This window comes from Myodes glareolus, chromosome 14 (genome assembly GCF_982192425.1).
Source record: "Myodes glareolus chromosome 14, mMyoGla1.1, whole genome shotgun sequence".
Taxonomy (NCBI): domain Eukaryota; kingdom Metazoa; phylum Chordata; class Mammalia; order Rodentia; family Cricetidae; genus Myodes; species Myodes glareolus.
The window spans coordinates 49,331,095-49,349,880 of NC_142039.1; the positions used below are offsets into that span (position 1 = coordinate 49,331,095).

An 18,786-nucleotide genomic window follows, 5' to 3' on the forward strand; every position below is an offset into this window, starting at 1 on the left:
ACTAGTCTGAGGCAAAGAGCTGAACTATTACTATTTGAGTACTAGTGTCTCTCAGAAAAAGGAGTAGTAGGTCCTACATTTTATAGCCAATCCCATAATTTCTCTTCAGATTTTTGCCCCAATGGGGAATCCCTTCAATCTAACTCAGACTTAAATGTAAAACTAAGGCTCTAATAACACAAATTTGTGTTCTGACAAGCAGCTATAGTATTTGTGTTTTCTTAGGTTTCATAAGTTTAAAACAGCTTCAAATATCCCTGTGAGGTTCAGAAACCCCTACCAGATATTCTAGGGGAAAAAAATGAAGCAAATCTTAGTACTGTCATGATCTGACCTAAAGCTGGAACTAGAGACACCCTATGGGTCATGAAAACAGCAGGGCTGCTGAGTGAGTGTTTACAACGTTAGTGCACAAGTTCTGCGGGAATTCATGAAGAATGGCAAGGCCCGGCATAAAAAGGGCACATTCTGTGGTCCATTAAAAATTCCAACAGATTTTCTTCTGACTTCTTGACATAAATAGTCAAGTTTATAGACACATGGTGAGAAAAGAGTTTGGCTTTTTCATCTCAACCTTACAATGTGTATAGGTTTTATACATGTTTAGGTGTTAGCTAAATCAAATCACAAGGCTGATTGATTCAAGCCAGGATAAGCCAAGCTGGACTACATGATCACTGGAAGGTTTTGTTTTATTTAGGGAGCAGTAGTTCTCTGAATCAACGGATAGCAAAACAGTATTAAGAAAACAGCTGCATTGATAATAATTTAACTAAAGATTTCTAGAAAGCAGACTTGTTTTGTTATAGTATTGTCACCTTGAAGCAGCCAGCACTACATTTTCCTCACTGTATCCACATGGAATAAAACAGAATGCTTTGTATTCTAGCATACTCATATAGAATGTGTTTGTGTGTGTGTGTGTGTGTGTGTGTGTGTGTGTGTTGGGGGTGGGGGGTTAGTAGTAGCTGTTCTGGACCTCCCTGGGTAGGGAGAGCAGTGATTATTCAGAAAGCTGACGTGAAACAGACCTGACCAGGACTGAACCCTGTCAATAAGGTCTTGTTCTTCTCACCCGGGCTGCTCCTCAAACTTTCCAACCACACTGGAACATTCTGAACCAGCAATGGCACTCACTTCCTCCTCATTTCCTTGCCAGGCCCCTCCAGTGATAGGGCCCAGGCTTCACAATGAGTGGGAAGCAAGCCGAGAAAAGGCTCTTGGTCTCTAGCCCAGGAGCTCAGCTGGCCTCCCCCTCATCCTCCTCACTGGTCCTCGGGGATTCCTAGGAGACATGGTATCTGAGCATGCAGCAAACCAGCAGGATGGCTGATAGAGAATGCTCCAAATCAGACAAATGACTAAAATGTCACACCAAGAACATGAAAGTAACATTAAGTTCTGACAGTTGACTCCTGAAACCAAAGCAAACAGACTAGATCTGCTCATTTGCTAGGACCCAGTGTAAATTCCAGCCAGGTTCAAAATTTGTCGAAGGGGGAGGTATTTTAATTGGAGAAATAATGTCCCAACTGTGACCTTTATAAATTTAATTCTTCATATAGTTATTGGTAGTACCTATTTTATATGAAATTCCAGACCATTTCAAACAATCACTATGGTTTATTATTCTCAAGGCACAGAAACATTTTCTGCTTTTCTCTCACACAAGAACTCAGCGAGGAAAGTAAACAGCCATTTGGAATCTCAGATAACTGAGATATAACACAATATCACACAACTAATTACAGATGAAATCAGGACTAGAATCCAACTCTTCCATTATCTGAATTAGAAAATAATCTTCCTCACTCTTCCCTCTGGGAGCTACCAAAACATATCAAACCCCAACAAAGCTGGACCGTTAAAGGGCACATTTTCACACTAACTTGATTTGGCCTGTTTTCGTTACAGGATGGTTTATAGATTAAACAGTAATTCCAGTTTTAATCAAGTGACTCACACACATTGAAACCCTGTAGTTTTAGAATACTCCAGAGCTCAGAAGAAGAAAAAAAAAGGTGGGTGCCTGAGATTGCCCAGGTCTTGGCTCTGGGCATATACATGCCCATGGGACAGCAGAGTGCTATGTGCTATGCACCATTTGACAGCCACTTTGCAAGACTAAGAGGGAAGAAACAACAGTGCTGAAAAAGATGAGTCACACTCAGGCATGTCTCATCTGCTGCCCATGGACTTCATGAGGCAGAGGATAACAATTAATGCGGCATAAAACAAAATAAACATCGATTAAAACATTATGACATATAATTCTTGGATTTTTTATAATTAAACTGCAAATGGCTCTCAATCGTGAACTCTGAGCATGCAAAGTGACAATATCATAAGGTTGAAAACTAGTAGGAGACAGAATACAACACAGGCATGAGAAGAAAGTGCTTGTTTGCATAGCCTTCTAGTCTCTTTCCCTACATATGTTTTACTTATTATAAAAAAGAAATAGCTTTTGCTGAGGATTCCCAAGAGTTTGAAGCCAGCCTGGGCTACAGAATGGATTACAGGACAGTCTGGACTACACTGTGAGACTGTCTCAAGCAACAACAACAGTAATACACACACACACACACACACACACACCCCACACACACCACAAAACATCTTTTAAGCTAATCACTACTACAATATCAAGATATTCCTGTACTTACAGTAAGAGCTATATTACATCAATTACTAGGGAAGGATGTTGTTTGAAATCAGAATAAAAGTTTCCAGTTATTTAATCAGTGGGTTATGAAGCATCCAGGAGTAGAATATACTTAACAAGTATTGACACCTGGCTCATGTTTGTAGCCATCACTGGATAATATCTATGTCAAACTTGGCATTCAAAAGACCATAGGGACCAATTAATTAAACGCTCTCGTTTTACAGATCAGGAAATTGAGATTCAAAGCAATGAAGTGTTTAGTGTAAAGTCACACACTGGGAGTGTAGAACCTGCATGTCCTTACATACCAAAACATAATAATAAAAAGCAAGTTTCTAGAATACCAGAGCTCAGAATTCTACACTAAAATCTAAACAATCTAGCATGAAGGTGTATACCTGTCACCCCAGAACTCAGAAGACTGAGGAAAAAGGATTTCAGGAGGTAGCCTGGATTACACTTCAAACCCCATTTCAACAAAACTTACCTTTGTAAAAGAAAAAAAATACACTAGTGAGTACAGCTGAGCAATAAATAACATATTTAGTCTAGCACATTATTGCATGAATAACAAGAACAAAATTAATTATGATGACTACAGAAGTAACAGAATGAATAGTAAAAAAATACTTCAAAAATATATACCCATCTAGTAATTTCTAAAATTCAAAAATATTTCTCCATACAAGGTGCTATCAACAAAGACTAGGCAGACTTTCACTTCACTTACTCCTTGTAGAGAGGACGACAGCAATTCAAAAGGGTAGTCAACTACCTCTGAACAAAAGAGCTGACTATTCCCAGCCAAGAACTTCTGTAGCCATCTTTCTTTCTATACCAGGAAAAGTGCCCTCTAGGTAGGTGCGCAGGAGCTTATACATGCTAAGAAGGAAGAATGGCTCTGCAGTCAAGTCCTGGATTCCCAGTGTTGCATGTTAAGTATAAGGTTAATGCTAATACTCACTTTCCAGAAAGAGGCAAATCACCTCCAGTCATCCTATACATTGTCTACGATAAATCCAGTAGTCAGCAAACAAAGGAGAAAGCCCCAATTATACCTAATATTTAAATCTATAAAATACCAAAGACCTGTATCAAAAGTGATCCTTTATGTTTTGTGTTTTTATTTCCCATATGTGGAGTGTGTGTGTACAGGCACATGAATGTGTGCATGCACAACATTGGACACAGTTAGTTCAACATCACAATTTTTAAAACACAATCTTTTGAGGGAGCTAAAACAAAGTATGAGCTAGAGTACTAGGATGTCTGCTGTGAGATGATGTCTCCTAGGATTGGCGGACATTACAACTAGGATATGACAACAGTATAGCTGCAAAAGCAAGACCCAAACAATGATGACACAATAAAATGCTAACAAGAGAGGGGTAATTCAAAGGGTCCTGTCACTACACAAAGAACTATAGGCAATTAATGTCTACTAAGAGGAGAACTAGTCTTCTCCAGAGATACTACATAGTCAGACTTGAAATCACATACATACAAGCAACATGAAATGGACTCAGCAAGTTGTGTGTGTGTGTATGTGTGTGTATGAGCATAACAATATATATTGTGTTGTTATATATATATGTATATATATATATATAAAACAATATATATATGTGTGTGTGAGCATAACAATAATAATCAATGGATAAAGTCATAAGTTTGAAAGAGACTGGGGAAAGAATGGAAGAAGTAGAAGGAAGGGGAAAATAATGTAATTATACTTAATTAAAATTTTAAAACTAAACTTCTTCGGGGACATAGGATCCACCAACTCAGCCTGCTTTGGAGCTGAGGATCTGGGGAAAAAGTGGGGAGTGCAAGGGCACAGCAGTTCCTTTGTTTCACTGAGCCTGTACTCTGCTAGCCTGCCCTTTGTCTGTGAGGTTCCTGGCTAGCAAGTGGCCCTGATTCTGTACCAGAAGATCCATCGGAGAGGTGAGTGTGTTCCAGATTGGCCAGTGGATGCCCTGGAAACGGAGCACAGACACCCTGCAACCCCCTAAACTATCTGGGTATTCAGCAGGGGTTTCTCTCCCCGGCTACAACCTCTTTCTTCCTATTCCATTCCAGCTTGCTCGCAACCACCCTTTCCCTTCTTCAGGGACATAGGATCTCCCAACTCAGCCTGCTTTGGAGCTGAGGATCTGGGGAAAAAGTGAGGAGTGCAAGGGTGCAGGAGTTCCTTTGTTTCACTGAGCCTGCACTCTGCAAGCCTGCCCTTTTGTCTGTGAGGTTCCTGGCCAGCTAGAGGCCCTGATCCGGTACCAGAAGGTCCATAAGAGAGGTTCCAGGCCAGCAAGAGGCCCTGATTCTGTACCAGAAAGTTGATCAGAGAGCATTTTAAAGAAGAGATGGGCAGGCGCCAATGCAAGAATTCCTCCAACAATCTGAAAAACAACATGATAACACCAGAACCCAGTGAACATACAACAGGAAGACTTGAACACTTTAATCCAGAAGAAGTAGAAAAACTGATATTATGAAAGTGATAGAGTCCCTTAAATAGGAGGTGAAAAACTCCCTTAAAGAAAAGGATGAGAAATATAACAAAAAGTTTGAAAAATGAATAAATCCATAGAAGATACCCTAGAAAGCCAAGAAAAAACAATCAAACAGGTAATGGAAACAGTTCAAGAATTAAAAACTGAAATGGAGGCAACGAAGAAAACACAAACCGAGGGCAGGATAGATATTGAAAATCTAGGTAAACAAACAGAGACGACCAAGACAAGCATAACCAAGAGAATACAAGAGATAGAAAAAAGAATCGCAGATGCTGAAGATACCATAGAGAAAGTAAAGGCACTGATCAAAGAAAACAGCAAATCCAGCAAATTCTCTTCAGAAAACATACAGGAAATCTGGGACACAATAAAAAGACAAAACCTAAGAAAAATAGGGGTAGAAGAAGGAGAATAATTACTACAGCTCAAAAGCCCAGAAAATATAGTCAACAAAATTATAGAAGAAAACTTTCCCAACCTAAAGAAAGATATTCCTATGAAGGTTCAAGAAGCATTCAGAGCACCAAATAGACTGGATCAAAAAAAAAAAAAACACCCCCTTGCCACATAATAATCAAAACACAAAACATACAGAATAAAGAAAGAATATTAAGAGCTGCAAAGGAAAAAGTTAAGTAACTTATAAAGGTAAACCTACCAGACTTACACCTGACTTCTCTATGCTTCTCTATGGAAACCAAGAAAGCCAGAAGGTCCTGGATAGATGTGCTGCAGAAACTAAGAGACCATGGATGCAAGCCCAGACTACTATACCCAGCCAACCTTTGATCACTATCAATGGAGAAAACAAAATATTCCAGGATAAAAACAAATTTAAACAATACATAGCCACAAATCCAGCCTTACAGAAATAGAAGGAAAATCACAACCCAAGGAATCCAACAATGCCCACAATAACTCAGACATCTCGCGTCCCTTCACCAGCACAACTCAAAGAAGGGAAACACACAAACTCTGCCACCAAAAAAAAAGAAGAAGAAATAACTGGAGTGAACAACCACTGGTCATTAATATCACTTAATATCAAAGGACTCAATTCACCTATAAAAAGGCACAGGCTAAGAGATTGGATGCGAAAACAGGATCCAACATTCTGTTGTTTACAAGAAACACACCTCAACCACAAAGATAGACATCTACTCAAGAGTAAAAGGTTGGGAAAAGGTTTTTCAATCAAATGGACCTAAGCGGGTGTGGCCATACTAATTTCTAACAAAATTGACTTCAAACTAAAATGAATCAGAAGAAATGGAGATGGACATTTTATATTCATAACAGGAACAGTTCATCAGGATGAAGTCTCAGTCCTGAATATCTATGTCCCTAATATAAAAGCACCCACTTATGTAAAAGAAACATTACTAGAACTCAAGGGACACATCAAATCACACACATTAATAGAAGGAGACTTCAACACTCCTCTCTCACCAATGGACAGGTCAATCAGACAGAAAACTAACAGAGAAATATGAGAATTAATGGAGGTAATGAATCAAATAGACTTAACAGGCATCTATAAAACATTCCACGCAAATAGGAAAGAATATACCTTCTTCTCTGCAGCTCATGGAACCTTCTCAAAAATTGACCACATACTCAATAACAAAGTAAACTTCCACAGATACAAAAAAAATTAGTAACCACCTGTGTCTTATCGAATCACCATGGAATAAAGTTAGAATTTAATAATAATTACCGCCCCCTGAAAGCCTACAAACTCATGGAAGCTGAACAATCAACTACCAACTACTGAACCATCCCTGGGTCAGGAAAGAAAGAAAGAAAGAAAGAAATTAAAGTCTTCCTTGAATTCAACAAAAATAAAGACACAACATACCCAAACCTATGGGACATTATGAAAGCAATGCTAAGAGGAAAGTTCATAGCTCTAAGTAACCACATTAAAAAAACGGAGAAAGCACACATTAGAGACTTAACAGCACAGCTGAAAGCTCTAGAAAAACAAGAAGCAGACTCATCAAGGAGGAGTAGAAGACTGGATTTAATCAAACTGAGGGTTGAAATCAATACAAAAACAGAGAAAACAATCCAAAGAATCAATGAAACAAAGAGCTGGTCCTTTGAGAAAGTCAACAAGATAGACAAACCTTTATCCAAACTAACAAAAAGGCAGAGAGAGAATATGCAAATTAACAAGATCAGAAATGGAAAGGGGGACATAACAACAAACACTGAGGAAATTCAGAGAATCATTAGGTCTACAAAAAGCTTATATGCCACAAAATTGGAAAATGTGAAAGAAATAGACTTGTTTTTAGATAAGTACCATTTATCAAAATTAAACCAAGACCAGGTAAACAATTTAAATAGACCTATAAGTCGTGAGGAAATAGAAGCTGTCATAAAACACCTCCCAACAAAAAAAGCCCAGGACCTGATGGTTTTAATGCAGAATTTTATCAGAACTTCCAAGAAAAGCTGATACCTATACTTCTTAATGTGTTTCACATAATAGAATCAGAAAAGCCATTGTCAAACTCTTTTTATGAAGCTACAGTCACCCTGATTCCAAAACCACACAAAGACTCAACCAAGAAAGAGAATTATAGACCAATCTCTCTCATGAATATCGATGCAAAAATTCTCAATAAAATTCTGGCAAACAGAATCCAAGAACACATTAAAAAACTTATCCATTACGATCAAGTAGGCTTCATCCCAGAGATGCAGGGCTGGTTCAACATACGAAAATCTATCAATGTAATCCATCATATAAATAAATTGAAGGAAAAAAACCATATGACCATTTCATTAGATGCTGAAAAAGTATTTGACAAAATTCAACACCCCTTTATGATAAAGGTCTTGGAGAGATTAGGGATACAAGTTTCATTCCTAAATATAATAAAAGCAATATGCAACAAGCCAGCAGCTAACATTAACTTAAATGGAGAGAAACCTAAATCCCACTAAAATCAGGAACAAGACAAGGCTGTCCACTTTCTCCATACCTCTTCAATATAGTGCTTGAAGTTCTAGCAATAGCAATAAGAGAGCATAAGAAGATCAAGGGGATTCGAAATGGAAAGGAAGAAATCAAACTTTCATTATTTGCAGATGATATGATAGTGTACATAAGCGACCCCAAAAACTCTACCAAAGAACTCCTACAGCTGATAAACACCTTTAGTAATGTGGCAGGATACAAGATCAGCTCCAAAAAAATCAGTTGCCTTAATTTACACAAAGAACAAAGAAACAGAGAGGGAAATGAGAGAAACATCACCTTTCACAATAGCCACAAATAGCATAAAGTACCTTGGGGTAACTCTAACCAAGGAAGTGAAAGAACTATTTGACAAGAACTTTAAGTCTTTGAAGAAAGAAATTGAAGAGGATATCAGAAAATGGATCCCATGCTCTTGGATTGGGAGGAACAACATAGCAAAAATGGCAATTCTACCAAAAGCAATTTATAGATTCAATGCAATCCCCATCAAAATCCCAACAAAATTCTTCACAGACCTTGAGAGAACAATAATCAACTTTATATGGAAAAACAAAAAACCCAGGATAGCCGAAACAATCCTATACAATAAAAGTACTTCTGGAGGCATAACCATCCCTGCCTTCAAACTCTATTACAGAGCTACAGTAATGAAAACATCTTGGTATTGGCACAAAAACAGAGATGTTGACCACTGGATTCGAAATGAAGACCCAGATAATAATTCGCAAACATATGAACACCTGATTTTCGACAAGGGAGCTAAAAGTATACAATGAAAGAAAGAAAGCATCTTTAGCAAATGTTGCTAGCATAACTGGATGTCAACCTGTAGAAGAAGGAAAATAGATCCATATCTATCACCATGCACAAAACTCAAGTCCAAATGGTTTAAAGACCTCAATACTAATCTGACCACACTGAACCTCTTAGAAGAGAAAGTGGGCACAGGAGATCTACAACACATGAGCACAGGAGACCACTTCCTACGTAGAACCCCTGTAGCACTGACAATAAGAGCAACAATAAATAAATGGGACCTCCTGAAACTGAAAAGCTTCTGTAAAGCAAAGGACACTGTCAGTAAGACAAATCGGCAACCTACTGATTGGGAGAAGATCTTCACCAACCCTGCAACAGACAAAGATCTGATCTCCAAAATATATAAAGAACTCAGGAAACTAGACTTTAAAATGTTAATTAACCCAATTAAAAAAATGGGGCACTGAACTGAACAGAGAATTCTCAACAGAAGAAGTTCGAATGGCCAAAAGACACTTAAGGTCATGCTCATCCTCCTTAGTGATCAGGGAAATGCAAATCAAAACAACTTTGAGATACCATCTTACACCTGTCAGAATGGCTAAAAGCAAAAACACCAATGATAGCCTTTGCTGGAGAGGATGTGGAGTAAGGGGAACACTCATCCATTGCTGGTGGGAATGCAAACTTGTACAACCACTGTGGAAATCAGTGTGGCGGTTTCTCAGGAAATTCGGGATCAACCTACCCCAGGATCCAGCAACACAACTCTTGGAATATACCCAAGAGATGCCCAATCACATTACAATAGCATTTGTTCAACTACGTTCACAGCAACATTATTTATAATAGCCAGAACCTGGAAACAACCTAGATGCCCCTCAATGGAAGAATGGATAAAGAAAGTGTGGAATATATAAGCATTAGAGTACTACTCAGCGGTAAAAAACAATGACATCTTGAATTTTGCATGCAAATGGATGGAAATAGAAAACACTATCCTGAGTGAGGTAACCCAGACCCAAAAAGATGAATATCATATGTACTCACTCATACGTGGATTCTAGCCATAATTAAAAGACATTGAGCCTATAATTCGTGATCCTAGAGAAGCTAAATAAGAAGGTGAACTCAAAGAAAAACATATAGCTATCCTCCTGGATGTTGGAAGTAGATAAGATTGTCGGGTAAAAATAGGGAGATTGGGGGTGTAGGTGGGGTAAGGGTAAAGGGAGAGGGGGAGAGAGAAGTGAGAAGGGGAGGATGGGAAGAGTTTGGAGAAATGGGACAGTTGGGATGGAGAAAGGGTGGATATGGGAGCAGGGAAGTATATATCTTAATTAAAGGAGCTATTTTAGGGTTGGCAAGAGACTTGACTCTAGAGGGGTTCCCATGTGTCCAAGGAGATATCCCCAGCTTGTTCCTTGGGCTGCTGAGGAGAAGGTGCCTGAACTGGCCCTATCCTATAGCCACACTGAGGAATATCTTGCATATCACCATAGAACCTTCACCTGGCGATGGATGAAGATAGAGACAGAGACCCACATTGGAGCACTGGACTGAGCGCCCAAGGTACAAATGAGGAGCAGAAGGAGGGAGAACATGAACAAGAAATCAGGACGTGAGGGGTGCACCCACCCACTGAGATGGTGGGGCTGATCTAATGGGAGCTCACTAAGGCCAGCTGGACTGGGATTGATGGAGCATGTGATCAAACTGGACTCTCTGAACGTGGTTGACAATGAAGGCTGACTGAGAAACCAAGGACAATGGCACCGGGTTTTGATTCTACTGCATGTACTGGCTTTGTGGGAGCCTAGTCTGTTTGGAAGCTCACCTTCCTAGACCTGGATGGAGGGGGGGTGGACCTTGGACTTCCCACAGGGCAGGGAACCCTGACTGCTCTTTGGACTGGAGAGTGAGAGGGAGAGGTGTGAAGGGATGGGGGGGGGAATGGGAGGAGATGGAAATTTTTAATAAAAAATTAAAAAATTGCTGAAAAAAATTTTAAAACTATTAAGAAAAAAACCAATGCTTGGCACCAAAGGAGTATGAAGAGACTTTTAAGATGATCCAATTACTGATGAAGCATGTCTTTAGTGGTGTCTATACAATATGTTGTCAGAACTTATGTACTAACACCTGAAAACGGAAAACCTAATCCGTTGGTAAGCCTCCCAAAGCCATTTTTGGCTTCCCAAAACCACTGATACTTGTTAAATATTTCCAAACTTATGCATAGAGTTAAGAAAATTAATCAAAATCAAAAAACTATTCTAAATATTAATGATTACTGCCCCAGGGGATAAGACTGTCAATATTTATATATCATTTCTATTTTCTTCCAGGAGTAAGATCATGAGTGGTTTATTTATCTATCTTTTCTACTTTCTTTCCAGTGAACATATCATACTTTTATAATAAAGAATATTAAGAATTTATACCAAAATTTTATAGTAATTATAATACAGTATATGATCTAAGGAGTGTAAAATATACAGAACAATCTGGATGTAAGACTATTAAAATAATAACAATGACATTTAAGAAAAAAGGACTGCAGAGTTTTTTGTGGTAGTGACATTGCATATTATTCACTATGGCAGCTGTTCTTATTTTTTAACCTTTAACCTATTTTCCTAACAGTTTCTATCCATTCTGTCAATCAGTTTATTTTAAAAGTATCTAGAAAACATGAACCTACCTAATTTTTACCTTCCACAAAAGCCAGTCAAAACCTGGAATGATTTAACAGGGTTTTGGTCAGCAAAGACCCTGACAACATAGTATGAAACATATGTTCCTTCTAAATTGCAAATGATTATTGTACATCTTTAACAAGGAAACAAACACTAAATGTGAACTCCAGGAATATTTTGTATAAACACAAAATCATTAATTCCAATGATTAATAAGCTTTCTGTAAATAAGCAAGTTTAAGTAAAATGGAATTAAAGGGGGAAAAAAAACAAAGAGGTAGAGAGAAAGCCTTTATTAATAAGAAACAGATAAATTTTAATCAAATGATTAGGATAAAAGCAAAACACACCAATACCCCAACACATACAGCCCAGAAATGTTTGAAATGTATCAAATGCAAAACTAAAGGCAGTTGCTAACAGCATGCATATGGGTTGGGTCCAGCTTTCATTGCCACAGAATCCTATCCACTGTTGTTCCTTTTTATGTTCGCATTAAACCTATTGTTCCTCACTGTGTCTCTGAGCTCCTGTCCCAAATTTCTGTCATTCGTGATGATGTGTTTGTTTGTTTTTAAATGTCATTTATTAGGTATGTGTGCATATGTGTGCCATGATGCAGAAGTGGAGGTTGACAAACATCCCTCAGGAGCCAATTCTTTCCTACCATTTTGTGAGATCCAAGGATCAAATTCAGACCATGAGGGCTTTGTGCAAGCTCCTGTCTCTGTTGAGCCACCTCTCTGGCTCTGCAAACAGTAACAGATATAAAAGTAAGCACTTACACAGGCCTTGGAACACGTATGTCATGTGTGCTTGAGGTGTTCCTCACCTAGTCACTGTTTATATTCACACAAAATTTCTATGACAACGCCATTCTGATTATCTCCACTTAAAAGAAGAAAAACAAAGCAAATTCAGACTAATTTGCTTAAGGTCTACTAGTGGGATGGTCAATCCTGAGTGTCACCTTGACACACCTGGGGAGACAGAATCTCAAACTGAGAAACTGCCTCCATCAGATTGGCATGTGGGCATATCTTTTCAACATTTTCTTTATTACTAATTGATGTAGGTGGGTCCAACATGCTATGGGAAGTTCTGGATCTACAAATATTTTACCATAGAAAAGACTCCTGTAGACTACTAATAATTGAAAGCAAGCAGAATTAATGGATATCAAACACCACTTGAGGCCATGGATATAATGAAATGGAGGACAGGAAGGAAATAAGAGATTCAATTCCTGTTTTATTGCTCTGTGAAGTATCTGGGCAGCCAGGCTTTTCCTGGCCTAGATAGCATAACATCTCAATACTGGCTAGGATCTCCAGCTTTCACATGCATCAGCACACTCACATGTGTTTAGGATGAAAATAATAAGCAGTAACCTGTACAGTTATCTGATAATTGTGGTAGATGGACAGGGACGGGAAAAGCTTTGTGGATAAAGAAAAGCTATCTTCTACAGTGGATAGAACAGTGCCCTGAAGAAAACAACTGCCCCACCTGAGCATGAAAAAAAGAGATAGTCAGAAAAAAAGTAAAAAACAAGGGGAAATATAAGAAGTATATCTACCTAACAATCTAGTATAGCTTATTTTGTATGTTTTGTTTGCTTATGACATCTACAAGGTTACTAGAATAACACAAAATGAGAATCAATGATTATCCTTCCTCATTTTGCTGCACACCTGTTAAAAAATTAGTTGCTAAAATGTTACTATTGCTTCCAAAAGGGATCATTATAATTATTACTGTTCTTTTTAACTGATTTTTTGAGACCTATAATTAATTTGTTTAATCCAGTTAAGATTACACTTAAAATAGATACAGATTGTGATATAAATGTCAGTTTGGGCTCCTTACTATACTTTAGATCTGCTCTATTCCTACGAAATGTCTACTATGTAGAAAACATAAAAACAATAATTAGTAATTAATAAATAATTAAATAAAAAGTTAAACAGTAACTATGAGTTGTGGAGTTGAAGATATAGCTCAACAGTAAAGCACTTCCTTATCAGCATGTGGAAAACTCTAGGTTCAAAAACAAACAAGACATGTTATGCTTTAAGCAAACTAAAATTCATTTAAACAGCCATATGCGGTTTCAATCACCTTTAATCCCTGCAGTAGGGAGGTAGAGGCAGGTGAATCTCTGTGAGTTCAAGGCCAGCCTGGTCTACAGAGTAAGCTCCAGGTCAGCCAGGGCTGTCACACAGAGAAACTCCGTCTCAAAAACAAACAAATAAAATAAAATAATAAAATAAAAACACAAAAATAAAGATGATATTCAATTGTGTGTATGTAAGTATAATGCGGAAATGTGTTAGCATATTTCTACCCAGAACGCTTCAGGTGAAAACTAATCCTAACAAGAACAGCTGGAGTATTCTACGCCAAGGGTGCAAACAAACCCAAGGACAAAGAATATTGATTTCTTTGGAAGTGTAATTCTGAGAGAGGTTCAGCCAATAAAAATCAGTTTGGGTATCTATGTGTTAGGGTGTAGAAGATTCTACCACACATTTTGAAGAAGGGGTGTTGGGGCTCTCTGGAAAGGAGAGGATGTGGTTCCCAGCAGGGATCTCAGTAACACTAAGCTCTACATTTCCCAGTAGATTAGAGACTTGAGGTGAAATGGAAGAGTTTAATTAACTTCAGTGCTGAAGCTAACAAGCAGGTGCCTCTGATTCACACATCCTTTCAGTCTACTCTCATAATACTTTAATGTCTAGCCACTGCTTCTGCTTCCCAGCTAGCCTCTCTTGGAACTTGCAGTACATTCGGGATAGGATACATTTTACAGGCTTAGGTCACATATCTAAACTACCTAGCCTTATAGGTATGATTCATTCAACCTCACATTACAGCATATATATTTAGTATTTATTACTGAAGCATTTATTATTCAGTAGTGTGCTATTTGTTTCTCTCTAAATGAGGCCTTCTAAAATATTATAATTACTAATTAATACTCCAAGCAATTTTCACACATATATTTAACAATATATTTTTGAGTAGTCAGGATATCTTTATTTTCTCAGATTGGAAAAACTGAAATCTGGATCAGTCAGATAGCTCATTTATTATCAAACTTGAGACTTGAGCTTAACTCTGGAACCCACACAGTATTAGGAAAGAACCATCTCCCACAAGTTGTCCTCTAACCTCTGCCATCTCCATATCATACACACAATAAATATATTTTTTAAAACATTTTAAACAAAAATTTAAGTTCATAAAAATTAAATCCCTCAAAGTCATAGGGAAAAAAACTTAGCAAAATGCAAACCAAGTTATTACATCCTAACTACAATGTGGCTTCCACAACACATCTGCCTTAATCAAAATCAAAATATTTCAACCACAATAAGATTTCATAGCTCTTTAAGCCCCTACTCAATGAGTAAATTTATATGAAAATTTATGCAAAGAAGAAAAAAACAACTGAATTGTGTATCAAAAAATCATTTTTCTTTAAGATTCACATGAGTTGATGGCTTGTTGTTATTTTTTAATAATTTAATTTTATGTACATTGGCCTGAGATCCCCTGGAACTGGAGCTACAGACAGTTGTGAGCTGCCACGTGGGTGCTGGGAATTGAAACATGGCTTCCTGCCATGTTTATTATTCTGCTCTCTCATGTGTCAGATATCTGCTGATGTCTCAACAAGTATTCTGGATGCAGAGCACAAGATGAGAATCATTTCTATCAATAGATGCAACAACTGTCAGCAGTAATCTGAACTGAACAATTACTATTTACCATAAGCAGCAAGCTAGGAGTAATTTCTAAGTATTAGCACTCTGAACAACTGAATGGGTCCCATGATTATTGCAATTTTAAGGATAAGGATGTGAAGTCTATCTACACACCTACAAAGAGGTGACCTCAAAGTTAAAGTTCAAAACCAGATGGTCTGTGTACTTTTGATGATGATCATTCAGGTACAGCCACAAGAAGAAATGCAGTAGAGACTCAGTAAAACAAAATTTACTATCCTCAAAGGTCCCATACAGCAGACAGAGAAAACACCATTCAGAGCCAGATAGAGAAGTATTGAAACAATCAGAAGCAGAAAGGACAGGATTAAGAGGCAAGCCAAGGCAGTGCCTTTTCTAGATTTCCAGGAGAGCAAGGTTGGCAGGATGGAAAGCCAAAGGCTGACTAGTGTTAAGAAATACTGGTGGGCTCTGAGCCATGGGGATAGAATCTACCTGCCTGGCACGTGGCCCTGGAAAGAAGATGGTCTCCTCAAGTGCTTAATGAGAAAAAGGCCGTTCTGTCACAGTTCCTCATCAAGGATATTCTCTCAGTTGAGTCCTGGCTGTTTCTAGCCAGTTAAGCTTTGGATAAAAAGTTTCTCTTCCACCAGAAACATTTATAAGGCGTCAAAATTTCAAGAGAATTAACAAACACAAATTGCCTGACTTCAAACATCCCAATACCACAACTGTCCTCAAAACAGTGTCAGTGTGATACCAGAGCAGCCCAAAGTAGGCCTAGGATGGACACAGTGAATGTACCTGGAGAGTAGAAGGATCCACAAAGAAGGTAGCACTGTAAATAATCACTAAATAAAAAGTGGGACTCTGAGAGAGGATAAAATAGAAGAAATGCTTTCAGGAAGACAAACTGACCTGCATAAAGCAAACCTGGTCATTCCTGGGAGCTGAAAACACTGCATATTACTGAACCCAGTGTCCTGGGTAAACAGAAGACAAGGGTGGAGATATAGGTTTAAAATGAAAAGGTCTGCATTTTAGCCTATTAAGAGTTTATTGAGTACAGTCTAGGTATACGAATAACAGATCGTTGGATACCTTGACTACATAAAAAGTACTAAATATTAATTTTTAAAAGATAACACAATAAAAATATTTGCAAATACACAAATAAATATTCTATTTGAGGTCAAACACTGATCTCTGGTAATCCTCTGAAAGATTCTCAGTGCCATGCCTTGGATGTGGCTTAGATACGAATGTGTTCCCAACAATCCATGTGATGAAAGCTTAGTCCTCAGTCTACCAGTGGTGAAGGGTTAAGAGCTGGGGTCTAGGAAGAGGTATCTTAGAAGTACAGGTGGTGACCTTAGAAAAGATTAATGGAGATTTCACAAAGTAACCTAGCCTATTCAAGAACAAGTTGTTACAAGCAAGGCAATAACAAACGCTTGGCCTCTTCTGTTCACAATCAGTTCCCTTTCTGTTTCTCTGCAGTGATGCAGCCAAAGGAGTTCTTACAAGAAGACAAACAGATGAGGCCACCTAATCTTAAACTTTTAGCCTCCTCTTGAGGAATATTATTTTAAGGTGTGGGACTTTTTTATGTTGCATTTGTTTAACTCTGTGACACTGTGCTTCTTTGCCTGTCTGAAACACCTGATGGTCTAATAACGCGCTAAACGGCCAATAGCGAGGCAGGAGCAAGGATAGGCGAGAGTGGCAGGCAGACAATATAAACAGAAGGGAAAACAAGAAAAGGTGGGAGCAAAACAACAAGGAGAAGAAGACTCTAGGGGCCAGCTATCAAGCCAACTATGGAGTAAGAATGAAAGTAAGATATACAGAAGTAAGAAAAGAAAAAAGCCCAGAGGCAAAAGATAGTCGGGATAATTTAAGAAAAACTCGCAAGAAACAAGCCAAGCTAAAGCCAGGCATTCCTAAGAATAAGCCTCCGAGTGTGATTTATTTTGGAGCTGGGTGATGGACCCCCCAAAAAAGCCAAAAGAGTAAAACATCACATAATAGACTCCAAAACTATGAGCTAAATGAGCTTATCTTTATAAGCACATGCTTCAGGTGTTTTTTTGTAGCAACAGAAAACAGGCTACCACACTTATCTTCATTAGGAATCATGGAAATAAAAGGTGCATTTTACATTCACTACATTAAGCAAAATGTAAAATATCTACTAACATCAGCTATCAGTAAAGAATCAGCGTTTGGAACATATTCTTGTGGACTATAAATTGGCAAGACCACTTTACAAGACAACATCTATTTATTTTCCAGCATTGATATTGTTCATACCATAAGATATAGGATATGGGCCTGAGGGACATGAAGGTGGCTAAGTTCCTAAACAAGGATGGTAACAATGAAAAATATAGGAGAAAGGCAAAATCATCAAACCAATCAAGTTAGCTCTGGTTAAGTAAGGCAAGAATTGAATTAATTTAAATATCTGTAGCTCTAAGGTTCTGCAATTCTATAATAATATCTAAAAAGGTCCATGGCTTCTTCAGGTAACCCACTATAATTACTTCTTCCTTTAAACAATCATTTTTTACTTCTTTCCCCAAATGTCCTTCTAATAGAATATCAGAGTTTTTTCTTAGTTCTTAACTAGAAATAGTTTCTTCCATATGTAAGACAAGTGTCTTTATTCTGAAAATACCTTCTTGCAAAGTATAACTAGCTCATTTCCACCTAAACATAAAACAAAAATAAACTGTTAACTTAGCTGTTAGACAATATCTGCCAAAAATCACAATAACAATTACCACTCTCAAAGATGATGAGCAGATCTTTTGAAGATGTAAAGACAGTTGGTAGAAAGGAAGAAAGATAAACTCTTCATAGAGGGAATGATGTACCCCAAGTATAGAAAGAGCTAAAAGCAAAAGACAGATGTGTTTAAACTAGCACTGAAGAACAGAAAGCAAAAGAAAATGGGATCCTATTTGACTTGTTCTTCCCAAGTGTATCACCTGGACTGAAGAGGAAAACAGAACTATTTAGAAAACCATTCAGTTTTGATGAAGCCTAAAGAAAAAGTAACCAGTTGGCCAAAATGTGAAAGTGATGGTCTAAAAAAATCATGAATATAATCAAAACGGTAATCACTGAAACCTCTGACATGGCAAGTTCTGCCAAGAATGGAAAAGCAATACCCGCTTGCTCTCACTCTGACACACATGTTGAGAGTACCTAATTTCAGTGGTACGTGATACTGGTTGCCAGCCCAAAAGAGATGCATTAAGACTCTAAACTTAAAGTTTCCAGTGACTTGTTCCAGAAGGATATTTTGATAATATTCCAAATGGGGAAGAAAAGCCTACAGACGTTAGATTGCTATAATTTTGGAACTTTGACATTAATTATCTCTAGTCTGGCGTGAAGGCGCTGGAAACCTCTG

General features: G+C 37.9%; 1 protein-coding gene across 1 annotated transcript in view; it reads right to left on the minus strand.

Annotated features, from left to right (window-relative positions):
* Positions 1-18,786, minus strand: part of Gmds (GDP-mannose 4,6-dehydratase) — a 528,555-nt gene that overhangs the window by 413,827 nt on the left and 95,942 nt on the right. The gene's annotated exons all lie outside the window — the stretch shown is intronic.